Below are 22,098 nucleotides of genomic sequence, written 5' to 3'. Positions count from 1 at the left end.
TTGTTTGGAGCCCCGAACACCCTTGTGTAAACCATCTTTAGGTCATGAAGCGAGTAGCAGATTTAAAATGGTGTTGAGTGCTCGTTGTTTTTGTCTTACGCTTCTGGCACCACGGTAACTAGAAAGCGAAGCTACGAATAAAATAAAAATAAATGAGGATAAAGGATAATCACTATCGTCTTACATTCTTCGATGTTTAACGGCAGTTTTGAGCAGTTATACATCATCAGCTAAGACAGTCCAGATTTGGGTGCGCCAGCGGAAAACATGTCCATTTAGGTCAATGAGCTCAGAAGTCGATGACTGATCTCGGAAATAGCGGCGGTTTATCATCCAATCCTTGTCATCTGCGTTAGATGGTAGAAAACAATAGCTTACTCCAGTATTTATTTCTTACAAACTTCACCAGACGAAATCAGGCGAAATTTGCAGACGAGAGCCATCGCTTTATTGTGGGCCACCTTGTTTCTTGATGCAAAGCTTTTGGGACAGGTATGGGGTGGTACGCCGTATCTGTGAGCCATGAAGACGTGAGCCATGAACGTCACTCGCATCTGACGCATGTGCGGTGCCGAAAACCCCATTTCGTTGGGGCCCCCACACGTTTGGGTACCTTTTTATCTTATTATTCTACACTCAGCAGGTAGCCCTATAAGGCAACACTGTGCAAGCAACGCTAGGAGCGCGGCCTTAGATGTCCCACTCCCCCCTTTTCGCCATGGAGGGCCCGTATTCGCAAAAGCCTTTGCGTTGGAATGGTTCATGAAATCACATTCCAGCCAATCCTGACGATAGACGTATTAATGAAGGCTGTCAGTCACGGCAGCGAGCACTTACAAAAGAAAAGCTTTGCGAATTCATCTACAGTTGTTTTTTGATCTGAGAAGTTTTCATGGGTTAACTACATCATATATTGACATGACAACTGATGGACGTAAAGTAGCGTCAAATCACTTATTATTAGTTCGCCTCTGTAGTTCCAGTATGACCCCGTTACACCTTCCGAATTGCATTCAGCAAGCTACTACTAGGCGAACAAGGCAAACAACATAATACACATCGGTTCTGACGTTTGCAAAAAAACAAACTCCTATAAGAACAGTTTTTTTCCCTGAAACAATGAAAGAATGGAACAAGTTACCACCAAGCGCTTTCAAGTTAAACGACTTCCCAATTGAACTGGAACGTATTTCTTTTTTCAAGGAAATGTACCTTGAGTTGCAATGTGTTCTCGATTGTGAACTTCTTTTGCGCTAGAAGATTAGAGTTGAAATAGCAGTCTCGATCTTCGTCTTTTTTGTGGTTACCGATTTGCAATCCTATTTGTACTTTTGTACTTCTTACTTTTGTGTTCTGGATTTGTGTCCTTTTTCTTGTTAACTTGACTGGGGTTGAATTAGAGGTAGATCTTTGTTCTTATGCTTGTATAGCCTCTTCACTTTTCAACCTCATTGTTGCAATGACCCTCCTAATTGGGCCAATGAATTGGTCTGCAGTATGGTTAAATAAATAAAAAAAAGTGACGTAAGGTCTGTAGGTCGAAAGCTCAAGTGTCGCGCTATGGGTGATATTCCGGACGCTATCCAATTCCGCCGTATTGCCAAATTCGCCGTCTTGTTAGCTCTGTATTGCCAACGGGGCTGCTACGGTCTTTGTGAAAGGCTCAGAATGCCGCCAGTGCAGAATCTCGCAACACGGTGGAATGCGATTGTGTCCAGGGTAGAACGCCTGGTCGCACAAACGTGTCGCGCCGCTCGTTCGGAGGTAACTATGTCGGTGCGGATCTGCTAGGTCTTCCGTGCAATAATTACGTCATACTTCGTGACTTAAGTATGAGACAATATTACGCCAAATATAAATGATGCGTACCTATACCTATATTTCATATGTGACGCACAAGTCTCTGACCTAAGATGTGAGCAGTGAGAGGAGTCTGTGTAGCCACTGCAGAGTTACCAAGTATGTATATAACTGTGTACCTTCATATTCCTGTCCCCCTTTCCCCACTGAAGGGTAGCTACCCGGGCTCTGCCTGGTTAACTCCCCTGTATTTCCTGTATCCTTTCTGTTTCTCTAGATGGGATTTCGTCGCGTTTTAAACGAGGGAGTTCGCATTGCTAGATAATTACAAAGTACGTGCACGTTTGCAATAAAATATAGAATTTTGTAGTGAGTTCAATACACCTCAATGTTTAGATTAATTAATTAATTATTGTTTTCATTGGTGCTAAGGCTAGATGAACAGCGTGGTGTCCGAGAAAAAAAAAAACTACTGTACAAGAACAAGAACATCGGAGTAAAGAATGGAACTGCTGTACCCCTGCGAACGTATGACTTTGTCCACAAAAGCCTGTGTATGGGTACAGTCGACAATTGAAAACATCATGTTTTTCTCGCCATGTTTTGACTTCTCCCTAACTTCATTGTCCGGAAGTAGACATGCGGAACAAAATGTTTCGGAGAACGAAACTACGCGTATACGCAAAGGCAGTGGACATTGTTTCTCCTATGAGAGAAAGGCGAAATGAGGGGCGTAATTAGTACATATTTTCTCAAAGTTGCGGTAAGCCATTGCTCGTTAGCAATCCTGAGAAAGAGAGGGAGGAAGCGGTCATTTCTGATATCGCGTGTGCTTCGGCCCACTCTCATAATTGAGGCAAGAAGCGAGCCACAAATGGCACTCAATAAAGTCCATCGATCAACGGACATCGAATTTCGATGAAGGCAGGTGACGGGCCAGAGGCTACGGGACGGAGGAGTGGAATTTCCTTATATTGACCTTGTACCCAAAGTATAGTGCTGCTAGACAAAGATCGCTTTCATAAATCACGAGCGTTCTTTTCAAATCCATAAATCGTATTTTTGTTGAGGCAATATAGTTCACGTTCTTAGCTATGAGTGCCGTATACGGAGCCGTTGTCCAAGCCCTCATGCGCGTTAGAACCGGCGTATAATGGAAAGCAACCAAAACACACAAAAAAGAGCAAGCCTGTCAGCTACGTTTGTGTTCACGATATAGACAATAGACGGGGTGATAATCTTTATGTTTTATGAAATTTTTAAAAAGAGTCTGTTGCGGATAACATAGTGCAAGTCCTCGAGCTGGATTATCCAGACAGGCGGACATTACTTGCAGTTTAAATCGAAACACATATTAACTTAATTAACAATAATCCACTAATTATCTGTTGAATTATTTACTTTACGGCACATATTGCAATTTAGGAATTTCAGCCAATGAGCTTGCAACGCGTATCCACTTGGAATTAATTTCCAGAGTGAGGCCAGTTTGGAGATATGCGTCATCAAATTTGAAGTGAACATGCACTGTTGTTCTACTTACTTTTTCAACAAAACGTTCTTTTATGCATTGAAGCACAAAAGTAACGGAAACGCCCATGTATTTTGTTCCACAATTTGGGAAGCAATATGTCGAAACTGGTGTCATCCTAGAAATTCATTTTAAGTGGATATGTCTTGCTAGCTCACAGGCTACACTTCGTAAATTGCAATATGTGGCGTAATGTAATTAAAAGTAAGTTAACTGGCGAATTTGTGTTAATCAGTTGAATTTGTGTTTTGATTTCTTGTGCTGGCGATGTCCGCCTCTTCGAATTATCCAACTCAAGGACCAGAATTACGCTATCCACCACAGGCGAGTTTGAAAAATTTCATAAAACATAAAAATGATCACCCTGTAATACTCAGGAACTTTAATGTCACGGAATATCTTTGAAGCATATTAGCAAAATATAGCAATACATTTAAGGTACTCCCGACACATTGCACTAGTAGACGTAAATACGGAATATATGTATTTGTGCTCAATTCTGTTTGGAAGGAAAAAAGCCCAAAAAGCCAGGTACATGCGTACTCATGAAACAAGCGAAAATTTTTCAGCAACTTTCTCCTTCTCCGCACATTTGCTGGAGAAGAGCTGCAGCTCATTGTCCCCTTTGTCAACCAAGAAATTTTATTACAAATCTTTCTTAGTGTTTCGAATGTGATTGCCTCCTACTACGCAAATATACACAACTCGAGCTACAATTTTAATTCAATAAATCATGGTTTTTAGCACGCAAAAAATACGTAAAGCAAGCGAAGGCCTACTCTGAATAATAGTTTTAAGAAACATTTGGAACAAAGGACGCCACTAAATGTGTAAGCATGCCTTTAAAGATTTCTTAAATGCAGTATAGGGCTCAAATAACCACGACCACAATGCACAATCACATTATTTCCATTGACACCAGTCACCTAAATTTACGGTAAAACGTGAGACCTACACAAAACGGTGCTACTGCATGGCCCATAGCAACAAACGGAAGAAAAGCCTGAAGTCAAGCGAATTGATTGAGGCAGCCCGTGTCACTTAGTCTCATTCGGAAAGTGTTTACTTCTTTTGGACAGTTTATGTTCGCTGAGAAGTCTAGGCATTCAACGAGAATTGTGAAGCATACCAGAGAATATTTCTCTCTTTTCTCCTGTGAAGGTTCTGTCTATTCACGCTCGTGGGGATAGCCCCCCTCCCCTAGTAAAATAGGAAAATAAAAAAGCAAGTAATAGGTGACACAGCGTTGAAGCGCTTGTGAGAAAATACAGGCCCAGTCAAGCTCGAAGAAGGACATTGAAGTGAACAGACGGGTCGCCAAGTAGCCAGAACAGGGTAGGCGAATCACACTGAAAACTCTCCAGTGCCAAGGACCAATCACGGGTCGCGCACTGGGCGGCCGTTCAACGCGCCATGCTTTTGCGCCTGCACAGCGAAGTGTCTGGATGCTGGACGACTACGGGGAACTGAATAATGCATTCCTTTTGCGAACAGTGCACTCTTTTTATGCTCCTACTGCCATTCCTTTCCATGGTTCTCGTTTTTTTTTTCGCTGCTGGTGCCATAGCGGCTTTCACTGTCAGCGCGCCCAATTCGCTGAGTCGTGAGATATTCAGCAAGTCCGCACCCGCCATACCACCGCCTCGTAACCCCCTCCGCCCCTCCCTTCTTTTCCTCCTGACCTCATCCTCCTTTCTGTTGCCAGACGCGTCAATCAGCATGCGCCAAAAGAAAAATAAGGCTAGCTTGAGCGGACGCATGCAGCCCACGTGATAAAAACAACGATACGGACGGGAGCAAGCACAAGTGTCTCCACGTTAGAAAAACACAATGGCGCAAAAGGAGAGTTGCACCCTAAAGTATAGCGCAGAAGAAGCTTTCTGGACACTAGCCAAGCGTGATTGTACAAAGACAAGCTGGACCAGGACTTTCAGCAAATAAAGGTAACGCAGCGACTACTGTATATACGGGGGGCAAGAATGGGGCATCCAGCGTGTTCGGGACACGCGTGTACCGTTGCTCCCTTTTTCCCGTTCGGCCGTTTGCTTTTTCTATAGTATAAAAAATTTTGATTGCTCCGCTTTTCAAGCTACAATTTAGGCTGCGGAAACGAAGCATGAAACGCTGGTGAAAGGTGGCCCCAACGAAGTTTCTTCATTCAACTGCCGATGGTTATAAGCTCCCAGAACAGCCCTCTCGTCATGTGGACTTTGTAATTTTTTTGTTGTTATGTGAGAATGAATGAAAGCTGTATATATCTTATACATTTCACTCAGCTGACTTCAGGGATTTGGGAAAGGAAGGACAGCGTAAATGGGGAAGGGTATATTGGACAAAAAGCTCATTTCACTCAGCTGTAGAGTGTATATGGCTCACTATCGAACGCTTCATCACTGGTCAATCGGCGGTGTCTAAGCGCTTGCCGTGATGCGCTATACATTAACGCCGGCTTCAAATTCGAAAGTAGCGCTAAAACACCTCGTTACTAGCTCCCTGACAGCTGACATATTTTCTCTTTATTAACCTCCCTACCTTTCCCTCTTCGTTCCTCTCTCTTTCCTTCTCTTTGTTATATTTACAATGACTCTCTCCACGAAAATATTTTATTTCACCTCCAAATTGTTTTTACTGCCCAGCTTATCAATTCTAAACGGCCACTGAAGAACGGCTTCAGCTCCACACGAAAAAGTGCAACAAAAAGTTACTGCGTCATGGCTTCTGCACGGTTTCAGCGTAAGCGTATAAGCGCAAAGCCACGTATGGAAAAGCGGATAAGTACGGTTGAAAAATATATGGCAACGTATCCTACGCATTTATCTGTCCTGGAATTACGAAAAATAAGGTATATGAGCAGACTTTTGACTGTAGATTTCGCGAGACAATATAAAAAGGAAATAAGGTTATGGTCTCTTTGAAGAACGAATTGGTATGTAACTTCCAAGGCAGAAAAGAGAGAAGGAAATGGGCGTAGGCTAAATAGGATCGCACAATGTTACGTCCCTACACTAGCGATGACAAAAAACAGGAAAGATACCGATGCGCCGGAAGGCCTCGGTATTTACATGACCGGACTGCAAGTATACGTGTATTTATGTGAATACCTTTGTCGCTATTATTGTGATGGTTCATGCTGCCTTCAATTTGTTTTTCTTTTTTTTTTATTGAGATGAATATTAGGAGAGGTTGGCGCCTTTATGGTGGCACCGGCTACTCCTTGTCACTTGGCAAAGGAAACAAGTTTGCGTAAAAAGGGAGAATAGCGACACGAAAGATGGCACTCAGTAGAACACTGGATGAATAAAAAATATGCAGTCCAACAGTACATGAGTCGCAAAGTTCTGTGCATAAGTCCAGTCCACGTACGCATATATAAAGTCAGATATTTAGAACAGTCATAACACTCAACACATGTAATGCACTGCAAGTACAGAACAGAAATATACATATTGCATAAAAGTTGCGATCGCCTCATAAACCAATTATGAATCACGAACAACGTGTATGTTACTCATTTAGCGCATTCGGATCATCTCATGCCTAATATTTTCCCAAAATGTTGGTCTCCTCTAAAAACTTTTTCAGAGCAAGAAGCGCTCTTTTTTGAAGGCCCGCAGTTGGCCATGGGCCAAGTATTTTTTTTAGAGTGAAAGGTCTTCTGTCTAATATCAACAAATTTGCTTGCAGTGCCCTTCTTTGTGGATTGTATTTAGTGCGCTCGAGGAGAAGATGATGCACATCTTCGTCTGTATGGCCACAAGAACACTGTGGACTAGAGACACGTTTTATCCTGTACAGGAAGTGTTTAGTGAATGCAGTACCAAGACGCAGGCGGTGTACCAATGTTTCAAATTTTCTGTTGTCTCTTAGATTTCCCGGCATTGTTAAGTTTATACATGGGTCTATAAAGTATAACTCAGAGTTTTTAGTTTGCTGATCAAACCAGGTAGTTTTGCTGAGGCGACAAGAAATCTGTCTCAGGAGCAGACGGACTTCACTACGCAATAGAGGAAGATTGGTTGTCTCCACGTTATTGTGCGCCCGATTCGCAGCTGCGTCCGCTGCAGTATTTCCAGGAATATTGCAGTGCCCAGGTATCCACTGGAATGCAACTACGTGGTTCAATGCACTTGCTTTTGTAAGTTCTTTGAGTGTCTCATACAATAGCAAAGTGTTCAAAGAGTTTTTCTTATTGCTCTGTAGTAATGTGAGAGCGGCTTGCGAGTCGCTAAAGATAACCCATTTTTGCGAATGTTCTTTTGATGCTATGAACCGCAAAGCACACATGATTGCAAACAGTTCTGCCACGGTGGAAGATGTCTCTCGGGATAATTTAAATGTTTGCTCTAGCGCTAAATGTGGAATGACGAATGCTGAAGTCGAGGAATTTTTATGACACGAACCATCTGTATAAACGTGTATGTACTGGGGATATAAGGAGTAAATTTGGAAGAGTGCCAGTTGTTGGGCGGCTACTATGAACATGTCTCTCTTAGATATAATCCCGTCAACCGATAATTCTATTTTAGGACATGTTAACATCCAGGGAGGGTAACAAACATCCACTTTGCATATTTCAAATCTTGGTAATAATGCTTTATGTTCTCGAACAACATCGTGAATTTTGCTTTCGTTTCTTTCGGTAAGCGCGAGGTTTAATGGATGATTCTCGTGTTGGGTTAAGATGCGATAAATATGTCGGCATGTTTCAACCGTTCGTATGACTGGAAATGGTGGGTGACGAGCTTCAGCAATTACTAAAGAACTCGAGGTAGCCTGCGGAACCCCAAGACACACTAGCAGCCCTCTTGCCAGTAAACGTTGAAGACGTTCCTCAGAAGATTGCGATAAACCATGGAGAATAGGAGCCGAGTAAGCAATTTTTTGTTTTATGAGTGCGTTATGAACATGTAGTAGCGAAGAGACTGATCCCCCCCACGTTGTACCTGCGAGTCGCCGAAGTACGTTTATTACTGCATTGGTCTGCTTTTCAATTGCGCGGATGTGTGAAGCCCATGTTAGCTGGCGGTCAAGAATAATTCCAAGAAATTTATGCTCTTTCACAAACATCAAAGTTTGTCCACTAAGCGTAAGTTGGAAATCATTCAGCTGTCGTCTAGTAAAGGGAAGTACGGCTGTCTTTGCGTATGAAAGACTCATGCCTCTTTCTTTTAAAAAGATGTCGATACTATCAAGTCCCTCTTGCAGCGTTGTTTGAATGTCTTGTATATGAGATCCAGAGGCCCATATGCAGATGTCATCTGCGTACAGCGAATACTGTAGACCAGACGGGAGCTTTAGTGGCAAGGCTGCCATGACGCAGTTGAATAAAAACGGACTGAGAACACTGCCCTGCGGAACGCCCTGTGTGATGCTGTGATAATTACTCGCGCCTTCGATTGTTTCCATAAATATTTTTCTGTCTTTCAAGAAATTTGATACCCATCGTAGTGCTCGACCGTGTAGGCCAAGCTCTAACATACCAGCAAGGATGTGTATGTGACTTACAGTGTCGAATGCTCTTTGAATGTCTAAAAATACTGCTACTGTCACATTTCCGCAACTTCGTTCATGTTCGACGCATGTGGCAATGTCTAATACTGAATCCATTGTACACCGATTTTGTCGAAAACCGGTCATGTAATTGGAAAACATATTTGTGTGTTCACACCACCACTGCAGTCGACAGTCTATCATCTTCTCCATTAGTTTGGAAAAACAGCTTGTGAGGCTGACGGGTCGGTAGGAGTCAAGACTAAGGGGAGTCTTTCCTGGTTTTAGTACTGGAGTTACCCGGGCTAATTTCCATGAATCTCGCAGAGTCTCTCTTATCCAGATGTCATTATATATCTCCAAAAGAGCCATTCTTCCTACAGGACCTAGGTTCTTTACCATCGTATACGTGACACCATCTGGGCCTGCGGTTGTCTTTGTACGGCATGACGACAGAGCACATGTCAATTCATTTAGACTAAACTCACAGTCAAGTTGAGGATGTTGTGACATGAAGCACGCACAAACTTTCTGTTCTGCTAGTGTTATCGAACTTGTAAATTGTAGGCAAGTGAACAGAATTCCTGGTCTGGATATGGGTTGGCAGAATTCGTCAGCAACAGATGTTTCCGGAGTGCTTCGAGCTACGGCAAGGGCTCGGAAGGGATGGCTCTGGGTAACTGGACCAGTAAAAGATCGGACAACTGACCATATTCTGGGAACTGGAGTAAAGGGAGACAACGACGCGCAGTATTCTCGCCACCTTCTCGTACCTAATTTTTGTAAGCGTCTGCGTGAATTTGACCGAACTTTCTGTGCCATCTTGTAGTCATCCAGCTTTCCACTGCGGCGGTAAGCCCGTTCTGCTCGTCTTCTAATTGCTCTTAGATATTCATATTCCCCGTCGACTGCAGCGTATTCATTTGGAACAATGACTTGCTTTGTGCAGATCTCGTAAGACTCACACAAGATATTTGCAAAACTTTGAAAGCTCGGATTTTCGCCCAATGAGTTACTCAAGTGGTGACGAAAACTTTGCCAATTAGTATATTTTGAGTAGCGCCGGGTCCCCTCAATCCGTATGAGGCGATGTTTTACCAGGATTGGAAAATGATCACTACCATGCGTTTCTATGTCCGTTGACCATTCAACGCCATCAAGAAGGTCTTGTGAGCAGAGCGTGACGTCTATACAGCTTGAGTAACGAAACCCCCGCAAGAACGTTGGAGAGTTGTCATTTAACACGATAAGATTACTTTTTCTGCGGCAGACTCTATTATGCTTCCACGGGAATCGTTATATTCACTGCCCCAGATGACGTTATGTGCGTTGAAGTCCCCACAAACCAGCACATGTGAGTTTGCGATACCAAACACATTCACCAAGCTGTCTACTGATATTTTGCTAGCACATTGTAGATAAAGACTGATCACTGTGACACTTGTATTTCTGAAACATATCTTGCATGCTACGAACTCCGGTATATTTAAATCGCTCGACTGTATTAAATAGGACGGCAGGTCCTTTCTCACACATAACATCGCTCTGCTATTTCCAGCGATGCGCGATGATTTATATATAAGATAGTTTGAAAGACGAAGAGAGAGAGAGAGAGAGATGCAAATGAAAGGAAGGCAGGGAGGTTAACCAGACTTAAAACGTCCGGTTTGCTACCCTGCACTAGGGGAAGGGAAAGGGGAAATAAAGACGGAAAGAAGAGCGTGACAAAAATGAAAGCATGAGAAAAAAAATATGAGAAGGGACGAAATGGGGTCATTAGAGTCTTTCTAATAGGCCACTGTCACGTAGAAAAGTCAACAGAGCCTTGACCGACTTTTGCTGCGACGACAGGTCACGTCGGCATTCCAAAACTGACTGTTCTGAAAGTGGCCTGTCGTCAAGGCGCGCCAACGCGGTCGCTAGTGACAGCCGGTGCGCGCTGTATCGAGGGCAGTGGCAAAGCACGTGTTCGATAGTCTCTTCGCCGCCGCAGTGTCTGCAAGCCGCGCTTTCATCCATACCGACTCGGAAGGCGAAGGATCTTGTATAGGCGACACCAAGCCACAGTCGGCAAAGTACGGCTGTTTCGAGTCGAGAGAGTCCAGGCGGGGGTCGAAGTCGAAGGGATGGGTCCAGTCGGTGTAGACGTGTATGCTTTAAGCTGGGTGTGTTCCATAAAGTTTTGATGGCTTCATTTGCAAGCACACGAATTTTCGTTGCAGCGTCTGTTCTTGAGAATGGGATGGAGTCTTGTAAGCCCTCCTCGTGTGAAGACGAAAGTCATCTCTTACGCCTGCCTCCTGTATACATAAAACAGGAAAGTTATGTTGAGCTAGTAGTTTGCGAAAATCAGCTGACTTTTTTCGAAGGCTATTAGCATTCCACTGAAATACGAAAATATTGTTGTAACGATTATTCATTGTAAGCCTGCCGTGGGGCTGTTGGTGGTTGTGGAAGCACCAACGATTCCATAGAAAGCAGTGCTTTTACCTCTGGTAGGTTGTTTGCTTGTGGAATGGCACTTAGAATTGCACGCAGAGCTGTGAATAGCATGGGCAGGATCATCTGGGCTACGGGTAAAGACGCGTAATCACCAAACGAAGCTGAAGCTCCATGCGCGCTCGAAGCAGGTCGCTGAAGAATTGACTGAGATGGTCGCTGGGATGACTGGTGTGGTTAAGGCGAATGCTGAGGTAGTCGCTCAGATGTTAACTGAGGTTGCTGTGTCGATGGCTGAGGGCGTTGCTGAGAAGGTCGGCGAATTTCACTCGAAGCCTGGGCAAGGTGAGTAGCATTCTCTGAAGGTGGATCGTGTCGCTCGCTGTCAGAACGTTGTCGACCTGAGTGCTTTAGGGCTGCAGAATAGCTCATATGGACCCCTTGCTCCTTTTCTTTGTTAGGAGTTGGAGGCGCACATCTTACAGCATCAAGGTTGGGTGGGGACGCATTACGAGGAGGCAGCCTTCCATATTTTAACTCATGTCTGCGTAACCTTGAGGCAGCTCTGCTCTGAGGGCACCCGGAGTAGGAAGCTGTATGGTTTCCGCCACAGTTGGCACACTTTGGCTGACACACAGACTTGCACTCTGAATGGTTGTGGTCTTCTGAGCATATCTTGCAGCGACGCTGACTGCGGCAGTTCTTCGATAGATGTCCAAATCTCTGGCAGTTGTAGCATCTTAGAGCAGGGCCATGATATTCTTCTACGGGGTGGCTCATGAAACCTAAATGCACTTGTTGCGGCATTGGTTTGTCTTCTCTGAAATGGAGGATGACGGTTCTCAGAGGGCGTGATTCTACCGCTCCGTCTTCTTGGCGATTGTAGCGCGCCTGACGACGGGCAGATGTCACTCCAAAATCCTTCAGGAAGTCAACCAGTTGTTCTTCCGTATACTCAATTGGCACATGGCGTATCTTGCCAACATTCTTGGTATAAGACGCCGGAATGAATGGCTTGACTTCCAAACCAGCAACTTCGCTCATCGACAGTAGATGTCTTGCAGATGAGACTGAAGTGACGTTGACAGAGAAACTTCCATCTCTATTCAAGCGGAAAGACTGCACTTTTTATTTTGCCGCAGAGACAATTTCCGACGCAGCGCGGTTTGGATTCACGTGCCAGAAGTTGCGTCCTTCCTGTGATGGTTGTCATGTTTTGCTGGGGTGTAAATTTTATGTGGAAAGAAGTCGCCAGGGCCGTTTTATAAGTATACCAACACCCCATGGTAGTGTGGTACTAAAAAAAAGGTAAAAGTTGACGTTATGCCTACCGTAATTGTGTGTCATATTAAATGATGAATCAATGGTTTTTTGCCGTAGTAAATAGTCAACTGAGGAAATAAACGGCACTTACTGTCCGAATAGCTTTTAACCTTTGGACTTTATTTTACCTTAGGGATCATAGCGCTGCTTAAGTTGAAATCTAGCCAAAGACGGCCGGAGTGTGAATGAATGCTAATTTTAGATTTGCTATGTTCGTTCTGTCGTCGGCGTCGTCGTCTTTGTTGTTGTTGCTGTTGTTTAATAACTGCACACAGATATGGGAAGGTGGGATTCATCAAGAGCCGGCTATCCCAATACCCACGTGAGACATTGCAACTGCCTGTTTCCTCATAAATACATACACACATGCCGCAAACACATGAACACACCGAGTCTGCATAAGATATGTGTAAACAATGTAAAGAACAAACCAAACCAGTAGAAGTGACCCATCCACAACCCCAATGGATATCCGTTTATGTACACTGTTCAGCAAAATACGATTATTTGCGCAACAAATGAATGTCATATTTTTTCTATTATTCCTGACAGTTACCACTCAATTTACGTAAAGTTCCTAAAAACCTACGAACCAACTTAAGCGAATCAGATCGATGTCCACAAAAAAATCGCCGAAGGCCTGTCAAGGCAAATCTCTGTTTTTCAAGACATGACTTTGGTTACAAAAAATGCACGTCTGTTCAAGTGACTTAATTTATTTCGAAAATGGAACCAGTCTTGGTCACACTGTAGACAGTCGATGAGCAAGAGCCTCACAAAAGCGTATGCAGTGTCGTAATAGGTGCAGTTGCAGACTGCCTTCTTTTTCACGTGGTGTAAAAAGTGAGGTGCGTATGCCACGTCATCGATCAAGATGCAAGCATGGCTCTGCCGCCTGGCGAAATAGGCAGAAAGCGGTGTTCAGGCGAGACGTAGTTCAGTCTCGAGTTGAGTCACCGCTCCAGCAAAGCTCGGAGCGCAATCGAAAAACTCGTCGCCGTTCCCGCCAGCCGGATGCGTTCGATCCTGGCCGTGCACGTGCTCAGCGCTTTCCGGAATTCGCCGCCGATGCGGAGGCGAATGCCTGAGCGCTGTTGACGGGCCCTCCCTCATCCGCTACTCCGCTCCGGTTACCACTGGAGACAGCAAAGAGGCTGCCGATAATTATGGATCCGCACTAGGTCGCCTCCAGCGTTTGTAGCTTGCCCCGCAAAATACGTGCAGCGTGGCAGGTGTGAGCTCATCGGGGGCCAAATTCACGCATATTTTCGCCCTTGACAACGGTGGCTAACAGTCCTCCTGGCGATGGGAATGGCCAGTCTCGACTGTAGCCAGAAAAAGGCACTCCTCATCGATTTTACGTTCCCCCCGACCCGATATACTAGAGATCACTATACATGCCTATCTACATACATACATACATACATACATACATACATACATACATACATACATACATACATACATACATACATACATACATACATACATACATACATACATACATACATACATACATACATACATACATACATACATACATACATACATGTATGTATGTATGTACGTATGTATGGCACGCAGTTTTCTTGCCAGTGTTGACAGCTCTGCATGTTGGTGCGCCCATCCTTATCAAATTTCCTACGCGTGTCCCTGTTTTTCTGTCTACGCATGAGTATTTTCGTTATATAAATACACAGGTTGGCAGAGGTGTATCTGCTAAATTAAAAGAGTTCAGCACGATTCTGGCAGCCCCGGTGGAAGGGACTCCTTCGTATAAGCTATCGCGTATAGACCTCCCGTGTTGGTCACGAGCAGTAAATTACTGACCGTGGCTGCTTCAATGTGGAGCGAAAACGAGTGCAGCGAACTTCGCGGAGAAGTCGACGCCTCTCGTCCCTGTCTGTGGGGGCTCATCACGCGCTACATCAGGATGAGTAACGTAGTCGGATGACAAGTATGCATCCGCTTTTTGTAACCCTACATCGCACACAGGGATGATACGACGGAAAGCAGCTGAATTATGCCACGTCCTTCTGACGCACTGCACCATTTTCGGCGAGCCGAGCACACGCACTTTCATGCAAGTTGCCAGTCACTGCGAGACGCGATATCTCGCAATGCTGGAACGTGTATGCCGTTCTGTGCTCCTGTGTAATGAGATATTTCTTGTGGCAGGTGCTCCTTCACCTCTACAATGGATAGGGCTCGCCACGCCTACACCACTGTAGGATTAAAAGCCCGCTTGGCACGGATGCCCTTCAGCCGGTTCTCGGTTATATTTCAGCGCAGAACCTGTTGCGGGTGGAATAACCGGAGTTAGAAAGGCTAGCCTGCTGATACCGCCCAGTGATACCGAGGATTTGTTCGGGGTATAATTGCTGTCAAACATTCTTCGCCACAGAGCCGATTTTCTGATGCCGACATCCAGGGGTACAGGTTACAGAAGGTTGTTACAGAGGTAGGTGTTTCATGCCTTCAGTCAAGTGAATCAGGAGCATAAACTTCCCGACTATTGGTTGTCAAGTTCGCTGTTACATAAATTCGCACTCGCCTGCTGAACAACAAACAAGCGGGCTGGATGTTTGATGCGGAAAAAACAAACAGCTTCTGCATCGAGACAGACAGAAGGGGCGGAAATTACGCCTGTCGCTTACCTCAACTACGCATGAAAACTACGTGAACGCTGTCAAAAGTAAGAGAAAGAAAGAAAACAGGGAAAAAACAGCAATCTACAGACATCCTCCGAGTAGGAGGCGTGGTGCAAGGGAAAACCACTGCCATGTATACGTATTCTCGTATATTGGTTGTTGTTTCATTCGGTGTTATGGCATTTATTTTGCTATTTTCTACATTTTCTTCAATTCTGGCGGCGCCTCTGTTCCTGGAAACAAGAAAATTAAAGTTCACTTTTTCGTAGCATGATACTTTACTCTGCGTTCCCAGCTTATTACGTGGTTTAACGGTGATAAAACGGTAGATTAGGAACTGTTAGACATAAAAACTGTATAATGCGGAATAGCAACAATACTCTGTTGATTACAAATAATAGGTACTGCGCCAAGCTTGAAGACGTTGAATAGAGGACGTCTACTTTGGCCTATTGATATATTATGGGGTTTTATTTCTAATCATCATCACCCATCCCAGTACTTTCCCTCCCCTTCCCTCCTCCCCAGTGCAGAGTAGCAGAATGGAGCGCACTAGCTCAGTTCAACCTGCCTGTGTTTCCTGTCAATAAATTATATCTATCTATTTAGTTATAATGAACGAAAAGAGAGGGGGGTTAACCGAGGGTCCCGATTTTTATTAGTCATATCATAAGAAGCCAACAAACACTGACACCAAGGACAACATAGGGGAAATTACTTGTGCTTAATAAACGAAATAAGGAAACGATAAATTGATGGAAATTAAAGTGGATGAAAAAAAACAACTTGCCGCAGGTGGGAACCGAACCCACAACTTTCGCATTTCGCGCGCGATGCTCTACCAATTGAGCTACCACGGCGCTGTTTCCCCATCCACTTTCTTGGGTATTTATGTGTACTAGTAGAACCCTGGGGGAGTTGTGGGTTCGGTTCCCACCTGTGGCAAGCTGTTTTTTCATGCACTTTAATTTCCATTAATTTATCGTTTATTTATTTCATTTATTAGGCACAGGTAATTTCGCCTATGTTGTCCTTGGTGTCAGTGTTTGTTGGCTTCTTATGATATGACTAATAAAAATCGGGACCCTCGGTTAACCCCCTCTCTTCTAGTTTATTACACAATGAGGGTCTCGAATCCGGCAAAATTGATGCCTTCAGGTAGCATGTGTGAGTTTATTGACCAGTTGCCTTCACCGAAAAAAGATCACGTTGTCGTGACGCCTGCGGCAAAAAGGGCGTTCCACGTCCGTCGCCAAGGTCTGTGAGTGGTGGCGCTGGCTAACACTCCCAGGGCTCTACTAGTACACATAAATACCCAAGAAAGTGGATGGGGAAACAGCGCCGCGGTAGCTCAATTGGTAGAGCATCGCACGCGAAATGCTAAAGTTGTGGGTTCGGTTCCCACCTGCGGCAAGTTGTTTTTTCATCCACTTTAATTTCCATTAATTTATCGGTTCCGTATTTCATTTATTAAGCACAAGTAATTTCCCCTATGTTGTCCTTGGTGTCAGTGTTTGTTGGCTTCTTATGATATGACTAGATATAATGAAGAAACTCTTACAATACTTATATAAGGGTAGCATTTGACATAACGTAGAAAAACGATATCACAAAATGCAAAAAAAAAGAATACTGTTCCTGCCTATATCATCATCGTATTGTTGGTATACGTGCATATCTGCTTTACTTTAGCAATAGCTAACAATTGTCATAGGTCTAGTAATGTGGAAGGTTGGGCTATTTGGTGATTATTCATCATACCTTCATGGTGAAGCAGCGCATTGACACAGACAAGGCGAAGACACGCATCAATACACGACACCCGCCTTGTAACCCGCCGTGATTGCTCAGTGGCTATGGTGTTAGGCTACTGAGCACGAGGTCGCGGGATCGAGTCCCGGCCACGGCGGCCGCATTTAGATGGGGACGAAAACACCCGTGTACTTCGAGTTAAGTGCACGTTAAAGAGCCCCAGGGGGTCGAAATTTCCGGAGTCGTCCACTACGGCGTGCCTCATAATCAGAAATAGGTTTTGGCACGTAAAACCCTATAATTTTTTAACCCGCCTTGTCATTGTCCGTGCGTTGCTTCAACACCAAGGTATGATGTTGTTTGTCGCAGCAAGGACAACCCAATGCTGCCACTGTACGTCATCTTCCATCACCCATTGACCTGTTCATAGAGATGTATAACACTCGTAAAAGCGAGCTTCTTTTTATATTCACTCGGCCATCACTGTGGGAACTGGTGCCGCAACTTTTCACCAGGCTCGACGATCGTCCTCGCAATCTGCGCTGTGAACGGCGTGCGGCAAGGGAACGAATGAACAAAGCACATGCGCACCGATTGTCACCTCAAATATTTATTTTCGTGTATAGGACAAGATACAGCTTGGGGAAGTGAAATTTATCACAGAAAAGGTGAAAATAAACACAGGCGCGCATAAAATTGGAGACAGTACTTTGCTAACCTGCGTGTGGCGACATAACATAAAGCGCCGCGAGAACTGAGGACTGATAGGGCAACCAATGAGCAACAAGTGTAGAAGGTAAGGAAATAGAAATACATGCAATGGGAACCTGAGAGTGAGAAGGCGGCTAGCTGCTTGTGAAAAGTTACAGTGAAGCGTGTCGAGTGTCAGCATTTATTTATTTATTTATTTATTTATTTATTTATTTATTTATTTATTTATTTATTTATTTATTTATTTATTTATTTATACCCTCCTGGCCCGAATGCATCACAGCGCCGAGTGGGTAGAGCTGAATGAACTGCAATGTGTAAAAATAACATGTTTAGTCATACAGGTTTAGCTGGTGATAAATAGTAAAATAGCTCATAGAAGTGCGTGACAGATAAGGAGATTTTTTTTAGTTTTACAGTACTAGCTAATTTTGCCAGTATGAGATGGAACTTTTCGAGTAATTGACAAATTTTAGTTAAACAGTGCTAGTTAATGCTGTAGGATATGAAATTATTAGTTTGTAATGGCTACGATTACTTTGGGCAAGTGATAACTATAAATGAATATGTGAGGCAGAAAGGACTCTAAGAAAACTTCAGTGTGGCAATATTCGATGCCAGACTTATAAAGGTGATTGATGCGGCGCGATATATGTTGCGGTAAAGATACAAGTTCGTCGTGGAGCGAAGAATGATGATATAGCTTATGAAAGGAAGTAAACCTCGAGATTTGAAGGCGGAAAGCAAGAGGTGGAAGTTTAAAGATAGCTTAGTTGCAGTTATACTAGCAGTTCGATCATTATTTTAACAGATAAATCAAGCAGAGCAAGTTTGGACAAGTACTATTGAGGTAATGAGGCCAGCGTAATTAGGATCTCTTACGGCCGATGCATACCGTAATATTGGTCACAGAAATGTTTTGTACTGCATCAACTTAAAACAGGACGGTGCATTATAAAAGTTGCGGCGCAAACAACCCAAAGTTCGATTCGCTTTGTTAGTAATTGAGCACTATTGGTTGTCCAGGTGAGATTAGCGGTACTATGAAGGCCAACATACTTGTATACAAACATAGCATCGAACGTAGTGTGTTTGAATAAGTACAGATAATTAGTATTAATCTGGGACACGAGCATAAATTTGCATTCCTTAGTGTTTAGTTCCATAAGGGATTCGTTACACCAACTGTAGTTTTATTTCTCTAAATAAAACGCAATCATCTGCGAACGGATGTACACCCGTGAGCAAAAGTGTACGGACGACAGGGTCGCCGGAAAAACAGAATTTCTTCGTAGTTAACATGCATAAAAGGAAACTCACGAGCGCACTAGAAAGTTCTTAATGTCAAGTTTGGACTGCAGTCTTTAATTTCAAGTTGCATTCACAGGCAAAGCACAAAATTAGTCTTATCGCGGAAACCCTGGTCCGTATACTTTTGCTCACGGGCGTATGTTAGAATTATTCATGGAAGGGAGGGCGTTTATATATATGAGAAATAAAAGATGCCCAAGGATTGAACCTTACCGCACGCCAGACTCTACCACTTTCAAGGAAGAGTTATGGTCATTAGCAGAAGTTAATTGCGAGCGATTAGTGAGAGTGCACTCTATCCAGCGTAAGGCATTAGAATCGACATTTAGGTGCTGAAGCTTATGAAGAAGTTCACAGCTCACTTTCAAGTGCTTCCGAAAAATTGAAATATATATATATATATATATATATATATATATATATATATATATATATATATATATATATATATATGTATATATAATCAGTAATATAACATTTCTCTAAAGCCCAGTGTAGTCTCTGAGTGAAAGAGGTTAGTTGTGCCTCGTATGCACATGATTTTCGAAAACCGTACTGTGCCAAAGAGATAAGCAAGTTCAACTCAAAGAAATAGAATATGCGAGTGAATATTATAGGGAATCAGTAAGCTGGTACTTGAATTCGGAATTCATCATGAAAAAGAAATAAAAAAACTCGCGACCAGCAAGGATTACGAGCATTTTTCCCATACACATTGCGGGTTCTGTTCTTCGGTGCCAACACCATTGGCACCAAAGCCTTGAGCAACGCATTTAATTTTGATACGTTTGGTAAGGAGTGACGAAATAGGGGGATGAGGACCTCATAATCGTAATCAAGCAGATCCTTTGAGTCGCTATAAACAAATAATTTGGACTTAAAGGTTAGTGCCTCACGGCTGTGCTAAACCAGGACTACTACTATTAACTGTTTGCTACAAACCATGTGGTAGTGATCATCAGTTTCTTTGAAAACCTCATGTTTTCAACTAATACTTTACAGCATGTTCTAATACGTGCACTTGGTTCCTACTGCATTTGTTAATTATATGTCCTAATTATAAAGACACACGCAGAGGCATACAAACTTTATAAATGTGCAACTAAAAGCACTACGAGCGTAACAATGAAAACCGAACCAACTTGAACATGACCGATAATTAAGGGTGCTTTTACTCCGCTCATGAAGACCAAATGTTATCTTTTGGGTAGCATCATTCTGTCGTATCGTTTAGTTAGAACTACATTTCTTTAGGATTTCTTATGTATTTCTAAGCTTAGTACTGCTCATTTTGACAGTTGCATAGTTGTGAGATAAATGAGCTTAAAGCAGTTTAACATGAAAGGAAGCTCCACGAGAAGAACAGTCACAAGTAGTTGACTTTTATATAGAATTCGCTGGAGTTTTCGAATAAACTCGTCATGCTTTTATATAAAATAAGCAATGCCTTCTGCGCGTTGATATTGCAGGACGACGATGAGAAGGAACTGCGACTGGTGGAATAGTTTAGTGTAAAGCTTGGCAGCGCTGTGAAAGTGTATGTCCAGGGAAGCTGGTTAAAACTACCGCTACAACAGCTGAGGGGGATATGCAATGCTTTATTGCTTTGGAGTAACGATCGTAATGGTAATTTGGGGTAATTGTAGCAATGGTAATGTTGGCAGCACGCCGCCGCTGGTCGTATTGCCGTTTCGTTTTCCTTTGTTGCTCCTCGGGAGTCCTAACTGTGCTTAGAACGTACTGGTGGGCTATTCGGTTGGTCATAATGAAATGTTCTAGTACAGCGGTCATGTTTTTTTTACCTTGTTTTGAAGTGCGCTGCCATATTCAAACTAACTATGCATGGCCTAACCACAGCGGTGCTGCAACAATAAGGAAATCAGTTGCTAGACTGGTTCTATTATGTATGAAAGGCTAGTGACGTCACTGCGCACGTCGCAAGCTGCGCAACAGTAATCTTTCCTGGGAAACGTATGCGGGGATGTTGCTTCGCTGTTCTTATCAGTAGCGCTTTATCATCAATTATCTGGTTTGGATGCTTGCTTTGTGCTTGTTCTATTGAAACGAATGCTGTGCTGTATGTTGTATGCGGGATACCTAATAATATATGTGCCTTTAGTTTCCATCGCTGAAGTTATCTTTTTGTGAGGACGCGCAGCGATAAATCCTGACCAACTAGAGGCCAACAGCTTCGGTTTCAAAATTACGGAAATTGCTTTAACATGCTGGCCCAAACGGAATACTAGTCGACGTATTGGGACGTTATAACGCAAAGCTATTGCAATCTGTTTTTCACCACGATTGCTGAAAAATTTTTCGGGCCACCACCCTTCACCTGTCGGGCACGTGACGTTACGAAAAGCGCAAAAACTTACCATCTGATAAGAAGTGTACGTACTGATTATGCATGATTAGCCGGAACAAAAGAAAAAAATGTATGATCCTATACCTGTTTTGACATTAACCCTACGCTGATGGCGGGGAAAATTTTTCGGACTGTGCCCACTTCGCCTGCCTGTGATGCGATGTCACAAAACCACGAAAGCTCATCGTGTCAAAGTGACGAGTACGCATTCAAGATGCAATGGTATCCCGTACAGAACGAAGTTTCTTTTTATATATATGGGCGTAGACCACCTCGTTTCGAAATGAATTGAACATGGCTACCCGCCGATCACTCTGGCACTGGCGACTCGGAGCCAGCGGCGAGAACGAATTCCTCTGTGTGCAATGAAAATTATGGGGCAACAGTATACCCGTTGTAGAGCCCTTTCGGCAGGTACGCGACATCGCTCTGTCAACTCTTCTTCGGCGATGATCTGCTTTGGCGGCATTTTTGCTTTGCCGTGATTTTCGACCAGCCACCGCAAACTAAGCAACGGGGAGCGGACCGCTGGCTGCCGCCGGCGCCGCCCTCCTGATCCTCTTATCTATAGCAGTGCGCTCGCTCGGACTCCCCAAAACCATCTCCACTGGTCGCGCTCCTCGCCTCTCGTAAGCAAATCATATAAGAAAAACCTGTCAAGGTAGGCAATTGTATTTGCTTTCGAAGAAAACAAAAGCGACCTTCTATAATTGAGGAAAGCGTTT

At 43.7% G+C, this 22,098-nt stretch overlaps 1 protein-coding gene and 1 long non-coding RNA gene across 6 annotated transcripts in view; one reads left to right on the top strand and one right to left on the bottom strand.

Moving 5' to 3' along the window:
* Nucleotides 1–22,098, bottom strand: part of LOC135899974 (irregular chiasm C-roughest protein-like) — an 872,345-nt gene that overhangs the window by 539,842 nt on the left and 310,405 nt on the right. The gene's annotated exons all lie outside the window — the stretch shown is intronic.
* The window catches only part of LOC135899977 (uncharacterized), a 322,265-nt gene that overhangs the window by 169,246 nt on the left and 130,921 nt on the right, over nucleotides 1–22,098 (top strand). The window lies entirely within an intron of this gene.

This window comes from Dermacentor albipictus, chromosome 4, assembly GCF_038994185.2.
Source record: "Dermacentor albipictus isolate Rhodes 1998 colony chromosome 4, USDA_Dalb.pri_finalv2, whole genome shotgun sequence".
NCBI classification, from domain to species: Eukaryota; Metazoa; Arthropoda; class Arachnida; order Ixodida; family Ixodidae; genus Dermacentor; species Dermacentor albipictus.
The sequence above is the reverse complement of the archived record's forward strand: the minus strand, read 5'-3'. Positions and strand labels throughout refer to the sequence as shown.